Raw genomic sequence first — 21,989 nt, forward strand, 5'->3', positions numbered from 1 at the left:
AACGTGGAGTGTAGCCGGAGACGCCTGCAGAAATGAACAAGCAAGGGACACAAAGAACGACCAGCAAGACAGGGTGTCTGATCAAGCTGGCGCAGTTTATTTGCAGCAGGCTTAATTTATACAAGTCAGCAAGGAAGGGGAGGGTCAGAAGATGATTGGTCACCAAGTGGTGCTAGCAGGAATGTGTACAAGGGTGATTGGGTCTTGGTGGGTACTGGCGGGAATAGTAAACCCGGAAAAGAAGCAGGAAATCCGCCATCTTATGGGTGTGGGCCCTTTTGGTCTCCGGCAAGTGACCACTTAACTGGTCTTCTTACTTATTTCACCACCCCTGTGATGGCTCAGATTTGAATACAGAATACATATCCTGTAGTAAATTGTCTTTTCCTTATGTTGAAAGGCTACCATGTGAGAATAAGCTGTTGATTGGTTTCCTCTTAGCTTACATATTTTGAGGCTCCCCTTCATCTCAAAGTAGTAACAAGCTGAACACAATGGAAGAATTTCTTATAAAATTGTTTCAAGCCACAAGGAGAGGGAGACACTAACAGGGATTGGGATTAGATGAACATATCAAAACAACCCAAATCATAGGGGCTTATATTAGATAGGTGTTTTATTACCTTCTCAAATAACAAGAGGTCTTCATAGGTAATCCATAATTGGTGGAGCAGCTCAAGGATGTCAGGATCAACTTCTCTCATTCTTTGGATTTTCTCTCATTATCAGTTGAAATACAACTGTTGCAGTCCCAGCTATCATAGCTGCTTTTCAGGTAGTAAGAAAGAGGAATGACCCTGCTTGCCAACAGATTCTACCCCATTTTAGGTGTTTACTGAAAATTCCACTTCTACTTGTTATTGGCTGGAATTCTGGTGCACAGCTATTTCTATCTACACTAAATGCTGGGAAATGGAGGGTTTGTTTGTTTGTTTGTTTGTTTGTTTTTAGCTAGGCTTATTGGGTTCTGTTTAGTAAAGAAGAGAATAGTAACTGAGAAGACAGCCAGCATCTGCCATAGATGAATGCCAATACTTTAAGAGTGCATCTTCCAAAACAAGAAGCAAGCAGCATGACTGAGTTGCTAAAGAGAAGAATTCTTACCTGGCTACCTTATTGTCCATTAGATCGAGTGATTGGGGATCAAGACAGGAGAGTTGGGGCTGGGTATATAAAAAAAAAAGACAGGAGAGTCAATATACATCTCTACATAGAAACCAAACTTCAGAGGAAGAGTGTTTTGGAAATCCCATACTTCTATCTAGGAGTTTTTTCCCCTTCCTCATCTCTGGTTTTTAGTAGTTTTTGCCAGAATGTGCTTGAGTGTAGTCTTCGTTGTGCTTGTCTTATGTACGGAGTTTCTTGAACCTATGGCTTATTGTTTTTTATCAGTGTTAGATGAAATTCATTATCTCTTCAAATATGTCTGCTGCTTATTCTCTCTTCTTTCCTTCTGGAACTACACTTGTGCATGTTTTAGGCATTTTTACTTTGTCCCATAGAGCTCCTCCATTCTTCAGCATTTTCCTTTTTTTCTCTCATGGCTGTTTCTCTACTGAGAAATATTTTTCAGTTCATTAGTTCCTTTCTTCTATTTATCTAATCTGGAGTTAACCCTATTTCTTTACTTATTAATTTTGACTAATGCATTTTTTATTTCTAAAATTTTCATTTGTTTCATTTTTTCCAAAAAAGTTCTAGTTTTCTGTTGGAATTCTCCATCTTGCCATCTATATTCTTGAATATAGCAATCACATTTATTTTAAAGACATAATGAGCTATGTCAATATTTCTATTATCTGTTCTCTCTCTTTTATAATTACTTGATTCTATTTGTTGGCACGCCTGGAATTTTTTTTTTGGTATCATTAATCTACAATTACATGAAGAACATTATGTTTACTAGGCTCCCCCCTTCACCAAGTCCCCCCCACATACCCCTTCACAGTCACTGTCCATCAGCATAGTAAGTTGCTGTAAAATCACTACTTGTCTTCTCTGTGTTGTAGATCCTGCCCCGTATCCCCCCCCCCACATTATACATGCTAATCGTAATGCCCCCTTTCTTTTTCCTGCCCTTATCCCTCCCTTCCCACCCATCCTCCCCAGTCCCTTTCCCTTTGGTAACTGTTAGTCCATTCTTGGGTTCTGTGATTCTGCTGCTGTTTTGTTCCTTCAGTTTTTCTTTGCTCTTATACACCACATATGAGTGAAATCATTTGGTACTTGTCTTTCTTCACATGGCTTATTTCACTGAGCATAATATCCTCTAGCTCCATCCATGTTGTTGCAAATGGTAGGATTTGTTTTCTTCTTATGGCTGAATAATATTTCATTGTGTATATGTACCACATCTTCTTTATCCATTCATCTACTGATGGACATTTAGGTTGCTTCCAATTCTTGGCTATTGTAAATAGTGCTGCGATAAACATAGGGGTGCATCTGTCTTTTTCAAACTGGGCTGCTGCATTCTTAGGGTAAATTCCTAGAAGTGGAATTCCTGGGTCAAATGGTATTTCTACTTTGAGCATTTTGAGGAACCTCCATACTGCTTTCCACTGTGGTTGAAATAATTTACATTTTCAACAACAGTGTAGGAGGGTTCCCCTTTCTCCACAACTTCGCCAACATTTGTTGTTGTTTGTCTTTTGGATGGTGGCGGTCCTTACTGGTGTGAGGTGATATCTCATTGTGGTTTTAATTTGCATTTCCCAGATGACAAGCATTGTGGAGCATCTTTTATGTGTCTGTTGGCCATCTGAATTTCTTCTTTAGAGAACTGTCTATTCAGCTCCTCTGCCCATTTTTTAATTGGATTATTTGTTTTTCATTTGTTGAAGTGTGTGAGCTCTTTAGATATTTTGGATGTCAACTCTTTATTGGATCTGTCATTTATGAATATATTCTCCCATAATGTAGGATACCTTTTTGTTCTATTGATGGTGTCCTTTGCTGTACAGAAGCTTTTCAGCTTGATATAGTCCCACCTGTTCATATTTGTTTTTGTTTCCCTTGCCCGGGGAGATATGTTCATGAAGAAGTCACTCATGTTTATGTCCAAGAGATTTTTGCCTATGTTTTTTTCCAGGAGTTTTATGGTTTCATGACTTACATTCAGGTCTTTGATCCATTTTGAATTTACTTTTGTGTATGGGGTTAGACAGTGATCCAGTTTCATTGTACAGTTACATGTACCTGTCCAGTTTAGCCAGCACCATCTGTTGAAGAGACTGTCATTTCCCCACTGTATGTCCATGGCTCCTTTATTGTAAATTAATTGACATATATGTTTGGGTTAATGTTTGGAGTCTCTATTCTGTTCCACTGGTCTGTGGCTCTGTTCTTGTGCCAGTACCAAATTGTCTTGATTACTGTGGCTTTGTAGTAGAGCTTGAAGTTGGGGAGTGAGATCCCTGCCACTTTATTCTTCTTTCTCAGGATTGCTTTGGCTGTTCAGGGTCTTTGGTGGTTCCATATGAATTTTTGAACTATTTGTTCCAGTTCATTGAAGAATGCTGTTGGTAATTTGATAGGGATTGCATCGAATCTGTATATTGCTTTGGGCAGGATGGCCATTTTGATGATATTAATTCTTCCTAGCCAGGAGCATGGGATGAGTTTCCATTTGTTGGTGTCTTCTTTAATTTTTCTTAAGAGTGTCTTATAGTTTTCAGGGTATAGGTCTTTCACTTCCTTGGTTAGGTTTATTCCTAGGTATTTTATTCTTTTTGATGCTATTGTGAATGGAATTGTTTTCCTGATTTCTCTTTCTATTAGTTCATTCTTAGTGTATAGGAAAGCCACAGATTTCTGTGTGTTAATTTTGTGTCCTGCAGCTTTGCTGTATTCTGATATCAGTTCTAGTAGTTTTGGAGTGGAGTCTTTAGGGTTTTTTATGTACAATATCATGTCATCTGCAAATAGTGACAGTTTGACTTATTCTTTACCAATCTGGATTCCTTGTATTCCTTTGTTTTGTCTGATTGCTGTGGCTAGGACCTCCAGTACTATGTTGAATAACAGTGGGGAGAGTAGGCATCCCTGTCTTGTTCCTGATATCAGAGGAAAAGCTTTCAGCCTCTCGCTGTTCAGTGTGATGTTAGCTGTGGTTTTATCATATATGGCCTTTATTATGTTGAGGTACTTGACCTCTATGCCCGTTTTGTTGAGAGTTTTTATCATGAATGGATGTTGAATTTTGTGGAATGCTTTTTCAGCATCTATGGAGATGATCATGTCATTTTTGTCCTTCTTATTGTTGATGTGGTGGATGATGGTGATGGATTTTCGAATGTTGTACCATCCTTGCATCCCTGGGATGAATCCCACTTGGTCATGGTGTATGATCCTTTTGATGTATTTTTGAATTCATTTTGCTAATATTTTGTTGAGTGTTTTTGCATCAACGTTCATCAGGGATATTGGTCTGTAGTTTTCTTTTTTGGTGGGGTCTTTGCCTGGTTTTGGTATTAGGGTGATGTTGGCTTCATAAAATGAGTTTGGGAGTATTCCCTCCTCTTCTATTTTTTGGAAAAATTTAAGGAGAATGGGTGTCATGTCTTCCCTGTATGTCTGATAAAATTCTGAGGTAAATCCATCTGGCCTGGGGGTTTTGTTCTTTGGTAGTTTTTTTATTACTGCTTCAGTTTCGTTGCTGGTAATTGGTCTGTTTAGATTTTCTGTTTCTTTCTGGGTCAGTCTTGGTAGGTTGTATTTTTCTAGGAAGTTGTTCATTTCTCCTAGGTTTTCCAGCTTCTTAGCATATAGGTTTTCATAGTACTCTCTAATAATTCTTTGTATTTCTGTGGGGTTCGTCGTGATTTCTCCTTTCTTGTTTCTGATTCTGTTGATTTGTGTTGACTCTCTTTTCCTCTTAATAAGTCTGGCTAGAGGCTTATCTATTTTGTTTATTTTCTTGAAGAACCAGATCTTGGTTTCATTGATTTTTTTCCATTGTTTTATTCTCCTCAATTTTATTTATTTCTTCTCTGATCTTTATTATGTCCCTCTGTCTGCTGACCTTAGGCCTCATTTGTTCTTCTTTTTCCCATTTCGATAATTGTGACATTAGACTATTCATTTGGGATTGTTCTTCCTTCTTTAAATATGCCTGGATTGCTATATACTTTCCTCTTAAGACTGCATTTGCTGCGTCCCACAGAAGTTGGGGCTTTGTGTTGTTGTCATTTGTTTCCATATTGCTGGATCTCCATTTTAATTTGGTCATTGATCCATTGATTATTTAGGAGCGTGTTGTTAAGCCTCCATGTGTTTGTGAGCCTTTTTGCTTTCTTTGTACAATTTACTTCTAGTTTTGTACCTTTGTGGTCTGAAAAGTTGGTTGGTAGTATTTCAATCTTTTCGAATTTACTGAGTCTCTTTTTGTGGCCTAGTATGTGGTCTATTCTGGAGAGTGTTCCATGTGCACTTGAGAAGAATGTGTATCCTGTGGCTTTTGGGTGTAGAGTTCTATAGATGTCTATTAGGTTCATCTGTTCTAGTGTGTTGTTCAGTGCCTCTGTGTCCTTACTTATTTTCTGCCTGGTGGATCTGTCCTTTGGAGTGAGTGGTGTGTTGAAGTCTCCCAGAATGAATGCACTGCATTCTATTTCCTCCTTTAATTCTGTTCGTATTTGTTTCAGATAGGTTGGTGCTCCTGTATTGGGTGCATATATGTTTATAATGGTTGTTGGACTGAGCCCTTTATCATTATGTAATGTCCTTCTTTATATCTTATTACTTTCTTTGTTTTGAAGTCTATTTTGTCTGATACTAGTACTGCATCACCTGCTTTTTTTTTCCCTGTTGTTTGCATGAAATATCTTTTTCCATCCCTTAACTTTTAATCTGTGCATGTCTTTGGGTTTGAGGTGAGTCTCTTGTAAGCAGCATATAGATGGGTCTTTCTTTTTTATCCATTCTATTACTCTGTGTCTTTGATTGGTGCATTCAGTTCATTTACATTTAGGTTGATTATTGAAAGATATGTACTTATTGCCATTGTAGGGTTTAAGTTTGTGGTTACCAAACGTTCAAGGCTAACTTCTTTACTACCTTACTGTCTAACTTAACTTGCTTATTGAGCTATTATAAACACATTCGGATGATTCTTTATTCCTCCCCCTTCTTATTCCTCCTCCTTTATTCTTCATATGCTGGGTGTTTTGTTCTGTGCTCTTTTTAGGAGTGCTCCCATCTAGAGCAGTCCCTCTAAAATACCTTGTAGAGGTGGTTTGTGGGAGGCAAATTCTCTCAACTTTTGCTTGTCTGGGAATTGTTTAATCCCTCCTTCATATTTAAATGATAATCGTGCTGGATACAGTAGTCTTGGTTTGAGGCCCTTCTGTTTCATTGCATTAAGTATATCATGCCATTCTCTTCTGGCCTGTAGGGTTTCTGTTGAGAAGTCTGATGATAGCCTGATGGGTTTTCCTTTGTAGGTGACCTTTTATCTCTCTCTGGGTGCCTTTAATACTCTGTCCTTGTCCTTGATCTTTGCCATTTTAATTATTATGTGTCTTGGTGTTGTCCTCTTTGGGTCCCTTCTGTTGGGAGTTCTGTGTGCTTCCGTGGTCTGAGCAACTATTTCCTCCCCCAGTTTGGGGAAGTTCTCAGCAATTATTTCTTCAAAGACACTTTCTATCCCTTTTTCTCTCTCTTCTTCTTCTGGTACCCCTATAATCTGGATAATGTTCCTTTTGGATTGGTTCCACATTTCTCTTAATATTGTTTCATTTCTGGAGATCCTTTTATCTCTCTCTGCATCAGCTTCTATGCATTCCTGTTCTCTGGTTTCTAGTCCATCAATGGCCTCTTGCATCCCATCCGTTCTGCTTTTAAGCCCTTCCAGACATTGTTTTATTTCTGTTATCTCCCTCTGTACTTGCTCCTTTAGCTCTTGCATATTTCTCTGCAGATCCATCAGCATGCCTATGATTTTTATTTTGAATTCTTTTTCAGGGAGACTGGTTAGGTCTGTCTCTGCAGATCCTCTCTCAGGGGTTGTCTGGACTATTTTGGACTGAACTAAATTTTTCTGCCTTTTCTTGGTGATAGCAGTAGCTGTAGGCAGGTTGCAGGTGTGTCAGCTGGGAGAAGAAAGTCCTTTCCTGCTTGCTGGATGCCTTGCCCTTCTCCGCTGCCTGTGTTGGTTACCCGCACTCCTGGGGAAGCCACCAGGTTAATCCCCTAAGCTGCTGTGGGTGGGGTCTCCATCAGAGCAGTGCAGAGCCCTGCAGGGAGTGGCAGGCATGACAGGTATGCTCCTCTGTTATAGTGGTGCCCCTGCAGAGCAGCTGTGTGCCAGCAGCGGCCTTTGGGTGTGGCCTGGGCGGCTGTGCGTCAGGCTGGGATTCTGGTCAGTTGATGGGAGTGTGGCTGCTCCCTCTGGCACTGCTGCAGGTGTTCACTGACCTCTCCCGTGCCCCTCTGGTGCTGCCGCTGCCATGGGCTGCTCTCAGGCCACTTGGTCGCTGCTGCTGCAGGCTCGTGTGGGCCTCTCCCTCTGGTGCCGCCGTTGCCAGCACACACAGGCCTCTCCCACGCCGCTCAGTCACTGCTGCCGTGGGCTCGCGTGGACCTCTCCTAGGCCCCTCTGGCACCGCTGCCACCGGTGCACGTGGGCCGCTCCCTGGCTGCTCAGTCGCCACTGCAGCAGGTTTGCACGGGCTGCTCCTGGTCCCCTCTGGCGCTGCTGGTGCATGTGGGCCGCTCCCTCTCCCCCTGGCACCGCCACCCCTGACGCATGCTGCCACTTTCCCACTACTGTGCCGGTGTGTCGGGGTCCGTGCCTTGGGGGAATGACTGGCAGGTTGCTTAGTGGTATGAGGGGCTTCAGAACTGTTCTGCCACCCAGGGGGTTAGGGCACCTAAAGTTCCCAGGAATTCCCAGCTGCTGGCTAAGTGTGCCAGGATGACTTCATCAGGCTGTGCAGTCCCTGTCTCTTTCAGACTTGCAAAAAGCACCCGCTTTTGTTTTTTGTCAGGGGTGCTGGTTGCAGGAACCTGCCCGCAGGTTTTGCTTTTCTGTTTCTCTAATATCCAGCACCCCATGCACCTTGTGTCTGTGCTCCGGGTGCGGATTTCTAGTGCTGGTTGTTTAGCAGTCCTGGGCTTTCACTCCCTCCCCATTCTGACTCCTTTCTTCCCATTGGTTTCTGGGGTGGGGGTGGTGTTCGGGTCCCACCTGGCTGTGGCTTGTATCTTCCCCCCTTCATGTGATGTTGAGTTCTCACAGATATATGTAGCCTGACTATTGTACTGCATCCACTGGTGTCTCTTTTAGGAATAGTTGTATTTATTGTATTTTCATAAATATATATGTTTTTGGGAGGAGATTTCCACTGAACTACTCATGCCGCATTCTTGGCTCCACCCCTGGAATTTTTTGATTCAATGTCAGATGTTATATATAAAAAATTATGGAGGATTTGGATAATGTTACCTTTTCCCAGATATAATTTACCTTTCTTCCAGTAGGTGGGTACACTGTAAACATATCATCTTTATTCGATCAGTCTTTGGATGGCCTTATTCTAGTTGCTTTTACCCCTAGGATGTGGCCTTTCCAGAATCTTGCAGCTTTTAACTCCAAATTTTGTCTTCCTAACACCTTGAGACTAACAAAGCTCTGTGCAGCTTTTTAGACTCTTAGCTCTCAGTTTATCTCTGGCTCTTCAGCGTATTTTCTGTGCAAATATAAAATTGGCAAACACCTGGAGCAGAAATGTGGCAGAGAATATTATGATCACTTTAGTGCATTTCCTTTCTCTCTATATCTTGACCCCTTAAGTCTTGACTGCCTTGCTTCATGTCTCATGATCTCAAACAGCTACTTTAAACAAACACTTGGCTTTTATAGTTAATCCAAGAGGAAATTGGTTCAATATGACCTATGCCATCCTAGCTAGCAGTTGGAATTTCACACTTTTATTTAGCCTTTTTTGAAGTGAGTAGGGACCTGTCCTTGGACTCAACCAACTGAAGAAAACACATTTTAAAGCGCTCTGAGCATATATAGGAGCCCTGTCACCAGGTGTAACCCTGTGCTCTTGGTTGGGAAATACTACCTAAAGCAAGGCAACAGCTCTTGCCAAAGAAATCTTCCTTCTAAATTGCCCCTGTATTGAACCTTTTCTATTCTTGAAATTGGTGAGGGCATTCAAGAGTCTTGGAACAGGTCTTCAATTCTCATTGTCATTTTTTTTGTGTGTGTGTGTGGAAATACACTAGCATTATTCAATGCATCCCAAGACAATACCGAGGTAGGAAAAGCTCCATTCTAACATTTTGTTGCAGTTAATATGAAAACATGTACTTCTGGCACAAAAACAAAAAATGAGTCATAAAATATAGTTTTTATTGTTTTCCCCTTTTAAGTACATTTGCTCTCATTCCCAGGACCTCAAACTCAGCCTACTCTTTTGCGAGTGGCAATTCAATGACATTATGGATTTAATAGTTTTTTTTAATTGCCTCGCATTCTGACTTTCATTCACAATATTATTACTACAGGAAAATGCTTCATAATATAGCCAGTTTATAAATATTCTACAGGACATAGTCCTTGAAAGGTGTGGATTGCCTTTGTTAAACCTATTAATTCTGACAATTAAAGATTTGGGAAAGGGATGTTGCCACTTTGGAGAAAATTGTGCATTTTCTAAAGTAATTTTTCTTATAACCACTTAAATAAGGCATTTGAGAGGATTGTGCCTTTAGTTGCAGCTATATACGTGATATAACAAGAAAACTACATTTGTTAAGGCTGTTTCATACAAACTTCTGAAGCCTACACAAAGAAACAGAAAATATGTTCTGATAGTATGATGGTTAATTCTGTGTCAACTTGATGAGTTGTCAGGTGCCCAGAATAAATTTAAACCTGGGTATGTCTATGAGGATGTTTCTGGGTGGCTTACATTGAATCAGGGGACTCAGTAAAGCAGATGGCCCTCCCTAATGAGGGTGGGCATGATCTGATGAGGGCCTGCACCGAACAAAAGGCAGAGGAAGGAGGAATTCATCTTTTTTTCTTCCCCACTGCTTGAATTGGAACATTTCATCTCATCTTCTCCTGCCCTTCCACTGGGATTTGTACCACAGGCTCCCCTGCTTCTCAGTCCTTCAGAGTTGGAGTGAATTACACCAAGGCTCTTCTGGGTCTCTGTTCACAGACAGCAGACTGTAAGATTTCTCAACCCCCAGAATTGCATGGGCCAATTCCTTATAATAAATCTCTATTTACCTATCTGTCTTTAACATATAAAGTTCTATCTATAATGGATATCTATATGCCCCTATATCTATATCTAAATATATGTAGTTTATATATGTATAATATATATATTATTATTAATTATAATTAAACTATATATATATATGTTCTTTTTTTTCATTTGATTTGGCTTCATTTTCGTTATCTGTTAAAATAATGATCCTTAGCCCCCATGTAAGCCCTGTCTGTGTGCAAGGACCCTGCTACTTTTCTGTTGTAAGTGAAACAGGTTGGTATAAATTAGAAGCCATGCCTTCCCCGGGTTTGTAGCTCAGAGACATCTAGAAGGAAGGACAAGAATCTCCTGGTCAAAGGGCAGGAGTGACTCTTCCTGCAGACCAAGGGCCTATAGATGTATTTATGGATATGTGTAGAGGAGAGATATAGATATCAATGAAGGAGACATGTCTATATGGCATAGAAATACAGATGTATCTCCTCCTGTCTGTTTCTCTGGGGAACCCTAACACAGGTAATAGTAAAGGAAGGCCAGTTTTACAGCTGTGAGGCCAATGGTGTGGAGCTTAGCTACATACACAATCTTGGCTGAAACCTGGAAGTCCTCTGGGAAGTGTTAGAGTTCCTAAGGCCTCTGGGTTCTGACGTGACTGACTGTGTAGATGAAAGAGTAGTAGAACTGTACTCTTTAGAGGCAATTTGTGCTGATGCCATTTGCTTGAGTCTAGTGGGAGATATTAATATTGCCATGTCATTCTGATAGAAGATTATTTTGCCACATGTCCTGGACACAGTAGGAAAGGGGTAATTTAGAGGCGTCTTTAATGTGTTTGCTGGGGCTGCTTTAAGAAAGCACCACATAAATTAATTATCTCACAGTCCTGGAGGCTAGAAGTCTGAGATTGGTGTTGGCAAGGTTGGTTCCTTTTGAGGAGGATAAACTGTTTCCAGCCTCTTGCCACCTCTTTGGTGGTTTCCTGACAATCTTTGGTGTTCTTTGGCTTCTAGATAGATACATCACCCTGATCTCTACCTTCCTCTTCACATGGTGTTATCCCTGTGTCCAGGATTCTGCCAAACTTACCTTTTTTTTTATAAATTCATGAGTCATGTTGGATTAGGGGCCACCCTACACCAGTATATGACTTCATCTCAACTAATTGTATCTGCAATGACCTTTTCCCAAGTCAGGTCACTTGTTTAGGTTACTGGGGGTCAGGACTTCAACATATGAATTTGGGGGAGGGTACATAATGAAAACTATAACACTTCTATTAACTTGATATTCCCAGATACACATCTTCTAACCTCCTAGCACCTTACCAATGAGAGTTAAGAATCTGTGATACAGCACTTCTTAATTAGCTATTATGATGCACTCAGGGCGGGAGGCATTAGTAACAGACTTTTCTGGTAATAGGAGGGTTAATCTATTATGCAGTGGAACTGTCTTTAAGGCTGCAGTTTTCTGGAACAAGGAACCTGCCACTGGAACCCTTTATCAGATGTGCACAATTGTGTTGAATGATCTGTTTTTAGAAACTAGTATTTTACAGCTATTCATTTTCTATCCGGTAATCAAGCTGATTAAACTTTGACAAGCATAGAGGGGGAAAAAAGGGAAATAATAACTCTTCTGCTAAATTTAACTGGAGAAGAAAGCTGACAGCTCTATGAAGGAGAAATGATGGGTATTTTAAAAAAATAAACTTGAAAAAAACAATGGGAATCTGGAGGGTACTTGTTAAAATACTTGTTAAAATAATTAGTGATAAAGCTTTGAATCTCAAATCACCTCCAAAATTTTTTTTAGCTTGCTTAACATGAATAAAGTGCCATAAAGTGATAGATGTGGTATTGGTTTTGATTTTTATTGATTTTAATGATTAATTTTTATTGATTTAAATCATTGTATTGATTTTAAGAGAAAACTATCTATATTTATTTATTTGTTTTTTTTTTTTTTTTGAGTTTCAGAGCTTCTCCTCTTGAGCTTAGAGGGCTTTCTAACTGCCTCAGTCTTCTCCAGTGGTTCTCACCTGGAGGTAGTTTTGTCCCTCGAGATTTGGAATATCTGGAGACATTTTTGTTTGTTATTACTTGGGTGGGGAAGGCTATGGGCATCCAGTAGATGGATGCCAGGAGTACTTACTCCTACAGGGCACAGGATGGCTGCCCACAAGGTGTGACCCAGCTCAAAGGTCAGTAATGCTGAGGGTGAGAAATCATTATTTTTCCACATGGTTCTAGACTGGGGAGTCCTCATGCTTCTATGTAACTGTTCTAACTGTAATCTGATGTAACTCCGGGGGAAAATTTTACCTCTAAAGCCGAAATCAGTCAAAGGGAGAAATAAAGTTAAGAAACCCGTTTTTTTCTTACAAGCAGTCATCCCATCTCTTTCTTGACCAGGCTGCGGCAGAAGAGAGCTCCACCTAACCTCTCTGGTCCAGATGAACCCTCACACACACCTGTAATCACCTACAGATATGTAGATGGACCACCTATCTCCACCCCTTGAAACACCTATTGATATGCAGATGCACTAAAGCCAGGTGAGAGATTCTGAAATATTACAATTTTACCCACACTGGATGTCACCCAAGATTCCCTCTGGGCTTGCAGAGTTTAGGTAATACTATAGTGGGGTCAAGCCAATATTAAGAGGGAGGTCCAATGTCCTCTTCAAGAGTGTTGATTATGTCTAGGATCCCATGTTCTCAAGGTCACTCAGGCAAGGCCTTCTGCTCCTAGTAAACTCAGGTTCTAATCTCATCTAATCTCATCTGCCACCCTCCTGCTATTCCCTCTGCTCCCCTCCAAACCAGATGTGGAACTCGACCTCCCTGCCTTCTATTCTTAAGTAAGCCATTAGTGCAACAGACTCTGCCAAGTCTTTTCTTGAGGGTGGGGGCAGGAGAAATATATCTTGGAGGAGGGTATTTAATTTTTATGGTTACAAAAGAACAGGCAATGGTCTATTAAAATTTCTTTAGTCATCCTTATGTGATTATAATTTTGGGGGGGGAAAAATAGCTGGGCAAAATACCTTTGAAACTGAAATCAGTCAAAGGGAGAAATAAAGTAGGAGAAACCCGTTTATTTCGTATAAGCAGTCGTCCCGTATCTCTCTTGACCCGGCCTCAGAAGAAGAGAGAGCTCCACCCAACCTCTCTGGTCCAGATAAGCCCTCACTCGCCCATGTAATTACTTATTGATATGCAGATACACCAAGGCCAGGCGAGAGATTCTGGAAATACTGCACAGTTTTACCCACAGTGATGCTTGGCCATCTTGCTGCTTCTCCACAGCTTGCTTCTGTAGTTCTACAGGCCCTCAACCCTTAGGCTCCCCAGCAAAATCCAATCCTCCTGTACTAGATGGTGCACGGTGACTCAGTATTTCAGTTCCACTTGGGCTCCAGACCTCCCCTTGCATGATTTGGGACTCATTTCTGAGCTCCACCCTGCAGTGGGCCATCTCCTCCAGGTCCTGCTTCAACTCGCACGGAAAGATTAGATGAAGGTTTTGATGTTCTGACTTATTCCCTCCTTGATCTTGTTGCCGGAGCTGTGGGAACTACCAACAAGGAGTTGAGACACTGAGATGTTTGGCGAGAAGCAGCACTTACTAGTGCCGGCCGGGGCTCAGCAGATTCCTATCCAAGGGCTGAGCCCCGAGTGCAGCGGAGGCATGCCTTTTACATATTCACAACGAGGTTACGGGGGAGTCAGCATCCAGGAACCATTGCAGTGGGAGCTATTCGATCACTATAGGTGTATTCAGGATGCTAGTTATATTTTAACCTCTCTGTAAAGGTCACCCGGATACCCTATTACAAACTAATGGGCCTCTGTGGGTAAAATTGTAACATTTCTAGAGAATCTCTCCTGGCTTTAGTGCATTTGCATATCCTCAGGGGTGGAGAGAACTTCATCTCCATGTCAATGGGTAATTACCTGGGCAACCGAGGGTGTGTCTGAACCTGAGAGTTTAGAGGGGCTGGCTTGCTTCTTCAGGGGCAGAGTAGAGAGACGGCCCTGGACTGCAGTTTGTAAGCAATAAACGGGTTTTAAACTTTATTTCTCCCTTTGACTGATTTTGGTTTTTAGATGTATTTTGCCCCAGGATTTCCTCTCCCTGGATTTACAGCCTCCATGACTATAATCAACAAGCTGTTACATTGTTTTAGTCTCAAACACCCAAGCACCTTGTGGTTTCTCTACATTCTTGAAGCCTCAACAGAAATTATCTACTTGGCTTCCTACCACAGTCTCAGACCAGTCTCTGAAGTATGAAGAAGTATGAAGAACTGCGCTGCCACTTAAGGGATCATGCAGCCCCCCTCCTCCAGATTCCTCTTAGAAGTTAGGCTTGATTTACCCACTCCTCACCCGCCTTTTCCCTTTGTTTATAAAACTTTAACCCTGGACAAGTCATTCAATTTAGAGTTCCTAAAGAAACCCTAGAACACATATATTTTAAGCCTTTCATTTTAGAACTAGGAGAATTGCTTAGGATTAACCCAAGGTTAATTAATGGTATTCAGTACCTAAATCCAGACACCTGTTTCCTGGTACTGTCATCATAATGACTGGGAAGAAAAGACCCAAATCCTAGTTCTCAAGGAAATCTCTTTATCACCCTGAGTCTCAGTCTCCATTGTTTTTTTTAAAAAAGGAAGAGGTTGGATTAGATGGTCTCTAAAGTCCTTTCCAACACAAGTAATCAAATGATTCTCTAATATTGCTTGAAAACTCTCTGAACATGCCCCAAAGTAGCAAAACAAACAAAAATATTTTCCAACTATGTTGAAAAAGCTTAACTTTTTCACCTATGTGACCTTTTAAAAGAGACTTCCCAGTATAATGGATAAGAGCACAGACACTAAACCTAAAATGTCTGGGTGTGAATCCAGGTTAAGCCTTTTATGAAACATACTGTGTGATCTTGGACAAGCCACTTAACCTGTCTGTGCTCTTGTTTCATCATTTTTAAAATAGGGATGATGATCATAATGCCTATCCTAAGATAGTTTCGGAAATTAAATGAGTTAGAACAGTTACCTGCACATTGTAACTATCAGGTATGTGCTAGCTCTTATATCTGATACCTGCGATTTGGTAGGCTGCAGAGAATGAAATAAAATAATTAGGTTAGAATAGGAAGATTACAGGGATATTCTCTTCACCTTGCATACTCTCCTTTTCATGTATTTTAAGAACCAAAAAAGCAACTGAGTCAATTCATAAGAGCCTCTCACGGTCTTATTTTTAGACTCTTAAGAGGAGAAGCTTTTCATCATATTTGCACTAGAGATAACATATTATTCATGTCATGAGAATGAATGTGTCAGTGAGGGCCGGCCGGGCACATCAAGACTGTGATATGTTAGCACTTTGGCTTGTGCTATTGGGTAAAGTCTTTGAAATGTGTTTCAGACAATTTATAGTTCCTGCAAAAATCAAGAGGAAAGCCAAACACTTTCCAATGAGGGCTTGATGGACTGTTTTTTTTTTAATTCAATTTTTCTAATACTTGCAGTCAGAAGAGATGTGTTTTGCCTTGTATTTAAGTTCAATTATTTAGTCTCAAATTATTTTCCTGGAGGTCTGAGACTTGAAAATTCCTCCTCTCTCTCTCTCAATTATCTCATCTGGGAGCATCCAGTCAGAGCTACTGACCCAACCTTGGGCAAGAGTTTATTCCAAAGTCATTTGAGCTTAGAATATTTGCCAGATGAAATCCAAAGGTGGTAACAGCTTGGGCATGGTCCTGCAGCAGAAGTCCCCCAGCAAGGGCACTGCCTGAGCCAACACCTGGTGACTGTTTCCATCAGATGTGATGATGGAGGTGCTGGTGTCTTCCCTTCCTCCTTCTGCATCTTGGAGATAAGCTCTGTGAGGTGCCTCCATGGGGAGCTGAATACTAACCATCTGCAGCCTCAGCCTCTGCCAGCAAGTCAAGGTAAGCAAGCAGGCACTGTGAATCACAGGTGCAGAGTCACCAGGAAGGCTAGAAAGAAATGCTTGGGGCTCCTGTTGACGATGAAGGACAGCCAAGTCACAAGGTGTCACCTGTTCTGCTCCAACAATTTATACATTAATCAGTTTCCATTAGGGGTGAGCTTCAGGTGGAAAAATGTGACAGGCCACCGAGTCTGCTCATTGCTGTGCCAAGTATGAATCTATAACTTGAAAACAAAAATCAAAGTAGGCAGAGAAATGTCAGAGCAGGAACAAGGCAGCTAGGAGGGAGGTCAGGGGTTCCTAGATATTCTGAGGACGTTTTCAAATGTTCTTTCTGGTGTGTTAACTTCTAGAGCTCCTGTCCTTCTTTCCTAGGCCAACAGCATCATCTCCTCAGCATATCCAGATGTATGTTTTTTTCCAGGGTGATTTGGTGACTGCACATCCAGGCCCCTTCCCTCTTAATACCCACATTCTTTCTGCATTGGACCCTGAATTTGATCCTAGATTTTCTTTTGCAGTGGCATTAGGAAGTCATTGGTGGCTCTGCAGAAACATCAAGTCCCAAACATAAGTCACTGGTCTAGTGTGACCCTCTGGGGATCCTCCAGGAAAAAAATTACTTTTCTAGAACTTAGATCCCATAGAAATTTCCAAGCTTTTTCTGGGAAGGGTGGGTCTTGGGAAGAGGCATCAGGAATCAGACCTCAATATAAAGGAGAGTCATGGAACACAGGAAAAGCTGAGGGCCCCGGGCATGGAATGCTGAGACAGAAGGAAGGAGCCTGAGCAGGGCAAGACGTTGATGTGAAGACTTGCACGAGATTCCTGGGTGAACAAATTTCACAGGGCCCAGAAACGTCTGACTCTCCAGCAGCTATGCAGATAGAACATGTGCTCTGCTCCCAGGGTCTCTTAGCTGGTGGGCTTGGTGACAGCAGATTCCCTTCCTTCCAAAGAATATGGCACCCGACTCTTGCAGGCTCCAGCCATGCCTTGCCAACCACCCACTTTGCTCTGGGCTCTCCATCTCTATGGGGCCTCCTTCAATGCTTCTGGGTGGTCAGCCACTGCTCTGAGGGCACCTGCCATGCTCAGCTGCCCCTTGTGCTATATATTTATTAGGTCTACCCTAGATGGCAACACTTTGCGCTGCTCCTCTGTCTGCCACTAGGTGGTAAATCTCTCATGAACAAGAACCGGGCCATGGTCTTCTCTGTACTCATTCTTATACCCCATATGGTGCCTGGCATAAAGTAGGCACCATTTGTTTGTTAAATAGAAACAGTTCTTCCTGTTGAGATCTAAACCAGCTTAATTCACTTTAACATTCACCTTGAGACTCTAGTTTTTTTTATGGGGCGGGAAGGACAGAATAGATTAAAACCATACTCCTCAGTTGATGTAGGATACTGTGTAAAGTGTTTTTACACACATTATCTCTTTTAATCCTGAATTTAATATATGAGAATTATTTGCACAATTTTATAAACCAAATTGAAATTCAAGAGTAGAGATGCTATACCCAATTCAGTTAGGGAGTTCTAATTCCTGACTTCTGTGGACGCCAAAGATAGCTTCACCATTACCCCACACTGTCTTGTACAAGAGTTTTCAGCATGTGATTTATTAAATCCCAGATCAGACTTTTCTCTGTAATTGGGCAGACATAAAAAAATGTCTTGTAAGAGCTAGTTTGAAGCATAAAAAACTTAGTATGTGCTTGCACAATATATTTAAAAAGATAAAATGCATCTACTTCAATTCATGCCTAAAATGCACAAGGATAGGGCACTTCCTATGAAATTCTCCTCCACCCAGTTTTTAAAAACTTTTTTTCTCTAAGTCAAGTTAAAAGCAGAGTGAAAGGATCTAAGTAGCAGACCATTCTACTGAAAAGAGTGATTTGTCTTCATTAGTATTCTACTTTTAGTATGCAAATTGTATGCACTTTTTCTTTTTCTTATTTATACCAGTGGCAAATTATATTCACTGCCGCTGAGGGAATGCCATTGAAGATGAAGAGCTCTTAATCTTTAAAATTAGCCAGACTTTCTCTGATTTGGGTGGGAGGGTAGGGGCCTGCCTGCAAGAATGGGGTCAGCTAACAGGACTTCTCAAGGCATTTTTCTAGTCTAGGAGCCATTTAATTAGTCTGTTTTTGTGATTATTTTTCTTCCCCTCACATTTTAATATTTCTAAAATCAGGAAGCACCTTGCTATTTATGCAGATGTTTAAAATTTTGATGTTTCTTTATTCTACTCCTATATTGTGGTGATGTCTCATGATCAGTGGTCTCTTAGAATTGAGCAAATGGTATCTTAGAGTTGAGCAAATCCAGGAATCATATTTGGGAAGTTCAGGAGCTGCTCTAATCCCCTTTAACCCTCTCTGCTCAAGGAACGGGGACTATCTGGAGTCAAGGCTGCTCTGAGAATATTTTCTTCCGAATTATCTACTGGTTGGGTGATGTCACAACCCTCCATCATCCATTCATTCCTATCTATTAAATAATATATCACAATAATCTGCTCTTCCTTATATTTTGAAATACTTTTCCTTCTTTTAATATGTAGGATCTATGTAATTTGGAATGTTTTCTGATCCATCGATGCTGAACAAGAAGAATCTGATGCCAAGGTGTAGAGGCAAGCACACAGGATCCCTGGAGGCCCAGAGAGAAGACAGGAGGCCCCCAGCACACACATCTCCAGATCTGGGCCTGCTTGACTCCTCCTGGTTGTCGTGGTGGTGGAGGAGGGCTAAATCAGAGACGGTTTGGGGATGCTGAGGTGGGACAAGGGTTTCTCTTTTTCTCCTCCTTCTGATCTGAGCCTGGCTCAAGTTGCCCACTTCAGAGCTATACCAGTTTTGGTTTCCCCCCAACTACTTGGAGGGATTTTGTGACTTTACTTTCCCCATTGCTGTGAGCATGATTGTTCTGTGCTTCCCTGTGTGACTGCAGCACCCCAGAGGGCCACGGGGACCTGGTAATGTCTTCCTGATGTTTGCATGTGATGGGCTTATTTCTTCCTTATGTTATCTTCCTGCCATCATGCTCTGTTTCCCGTGTTTGTTTTGAATTGTCTTGCACAGTGCCTGGCCAGCTGGGCAACTATGCCTGCAGCAAGGTCTTGCTCTTATCGTATGTGGTGGGATATGCCCTCTACCTGGCCAACACCATTGACCTCCAAGGATTTACATGATACCATTTATAATATGGCTATACACAGATTAACGGGGTGTGAAGGGGACATTTCCTATGGCCAGGGCTTTCAGCTGAAGGCCTCTAAAGGCAGTAAGTACTTCCATATTTTAAAGAGAATGCTAGAAAGTGGCTAATACTCCTTCCAGAACTCGACTGAAAGATAATGGATTGATCTGTAACTCCCACACTCTATGTAAAGACTAGAAATTTAAGGAGAGCTTATTCCGGGGAAAGTTACAGAAGGGGATTTCATAGAAGGAGCAGGATATTTATTGTAGAAAGACTCAGGAGGGAGGCAGTGTTGCCACCCATGTGCCAAGTGAGGACTCGGAGGTAACCTCCCAGAGTCTGAGGATGGGATGCTCCCCAGAAGGACGGCTGTGTCACCAGCTGAAGGCTCACTTAGCTGAGGGAATCCAGAGGTCCGTCCTAGTGCTGTGAAGGGTGGTGAGTGCATTCGGAGACAGGCGGACAGTGTCTGTTTGGGCTTTAAGGCCTACGCATGAATGTACTACTTGATACCTCTTGCCTTTGTCACTGTGAGGGAGAAGGCTGATGGGATGGTCGGCGGTGTCTGGAAGACTAGGGAAGGCAGCTGGGGATGCTGCACTCACACCTTCTCATACGGTACTGCTGGGGAGGAAGAATTTTCCTCCACCCTTCAAGGTTCTGAGACCGGAATCAAATCGGGACCAGCATCAAATCTCTCACCTGGTGTTGAAGATTAGCAGGAGACAAAGCTCAAAGTTTAATTGCATACCTATGGAGGCCCAATAATGAAATTGAGACCCAAAGAAATGACCAGCATGTGCAGCTTTTATACACTTTAGACACAGAGACCTAAATGGGTGAGGAATTGACAGGACAAAGAACACTTAGGTTTGGGAACTTCACTTAGTCAGGAGTTTTAACCAGCCTTTGGGCTGGGGTAGTAAATTAGTAAATTAGTAAATGACAGTCATGGGTTTGCTCGTCTAGGCTTCTTTGGGCTTGTATTTCCTGTCTCTCATGGTAAGGCCATCTCTCTACCTCCTGGTGCAGGGAGGGTACCTTCCAGTGCAGATTTACTTTCCAGTTTCTAGGAAGGGGGACAGAGACAGGTGAGAGAATCTGCAGTGCTTCTGCTGTTTCCCCATTGTTCTGAGTCGAAGAATCAATATGCCAAGCGGCACAGTTTGGGGCAGCCCCCCTTTGGTTCCTGCAGTACAGGGCGTTTCTATGGTCCAAATGAAATCACGAGTGGTAACCTGGGAGAAAATGTCTCAAAGGCATGATGCCCGAGAGATTTTGATGGTCAGAGGATGGCAGCAGTAGGAGTTGTGTGGATGAGCCCAGGGCAGGAGGGGGCCTGTGGGTGTAGCCAACATCGTTTTCCAGGGCAGAGCTCCCCATGGGCTTCTGAGAACCCTACCCTGGGCCCCAAGGGGGGGTCCCCATGCAGACCTCCACCCAGTGGGGGCTCACTAGCACCCTGGATCCTGGATGAGAGACATGATATTAACTGTTTCTCTGATCCTGCTCCTGCCTGCCCACATCTGGAGGCGCAGGCAGCAGGATGGGGAGGGGCAGTGTGGACGCCACGTGGCCCCTCTTGAGGGCAGGCTTGCGCTGTGAAATGGGTGGGAGACTGAAGCTTGTGTTAGATCAGTGAGTCAGGTCTGCTGGAAGCATTTCTAAGAAGGCTCTTCTTACCTCTGAAACTGACTCAAAAGCTCTGTTATCTTTCTGAGATGCCAGCAAGAAGTGGGAACAGATCTCAGATGAGGCACATTGGAAGTAACTGGAGAAAAACAAAGCCTGTTCCTGGTTGAATCTCATCAAATTTAGCTGTTCAATAAGCTGGTTACTCAGCTTGGGTCACAGGTGAAGACATTCGGAACAAGCTGTCAACACGCATCATGTTGCTTTTCTGAGATGCATCTGCTGCTAAGGGTTTGAGGGGCTGAGTTTGAATTTGAGGGCTCCTTACATTTGCTTGTAGGACATTATTAATCTTAAGAGTGAGGAGTAGAATCATAAAATCATTACTAAAGAATTACAAAACAATAAAATAAATATTATAATAAATTGTAATAGCAATGAATATTTGACAATGTCAGGAGGTATATTTGGGTGTCCCCAGTGGAGTAGAGAGGTTTCTACTAGGATCTAGTGGGTTGAGGCCAGCAATGCTGTTCGATATCATACAAGGACAGGATAGTCCCCTCAGCAAAATGTCAGTGGAGCTCAGGCTGAGCAACCCTGGTGTAGGCCCTCATCCCTTTATCACAGGAATGTAGCATTATATATATTTTAAAATAGCCCTTTTATTTTAGAATAGGCTATTATATTTTATTTTCAGTTAATTTATATTAACAGAAAAGTTGTGAATGCAGTATAAAGAGTTCTCATAAGCCCTACACCCAGTATCAGTATCTTATATTAGTATAGTGCATGTGTCACAACTAGTGAACCGATATATGGATTCATTATGATTAACGAATGCCCATACTTTATTCCAATTTCCTTAGTTTTTACTAATACCTCTTTTTTGTTCCAGAATCCCATGTTACATTTAGTTGTCATGTGTCGGTT

General features: G+C 41.9%; 1 long non-coding RNA gene across 1 annotated transcript in view; it reads left to right on the forward strand.

The window, feature by feature from the left end:
* LOC108392374 (uncharacterized) overlaps positions 1–21,989 on the forward strand; it is a 105,597-nt gene that overhangs the window by 50,067 nt on the left and 33,541 nt on the right. Inside the window, exon 10 of the long non-coding RNA XR_012129160.1 lies at positions 18,784–18,999. This is a non-coding gene — a long non-coding RNA (uncharacterized lncRNA). The remainder of the gene's footprint in view (positions 1–18,783; positions 19,000–21,989) is intronic.

This window comes from Manis javanica, chromosome 3 (assembly GCF_040802235.1).
Source record: "Manis javanica isolate MJ-LG chromosome 3, MJ_LKY, whole genome shotgun sequence".
Classification (NCBI taxonomy): Eukaryota; Metazoa; Chordata; class Mammalia; order Pholidota; family Manidae; genus Manis; species Manis javanica.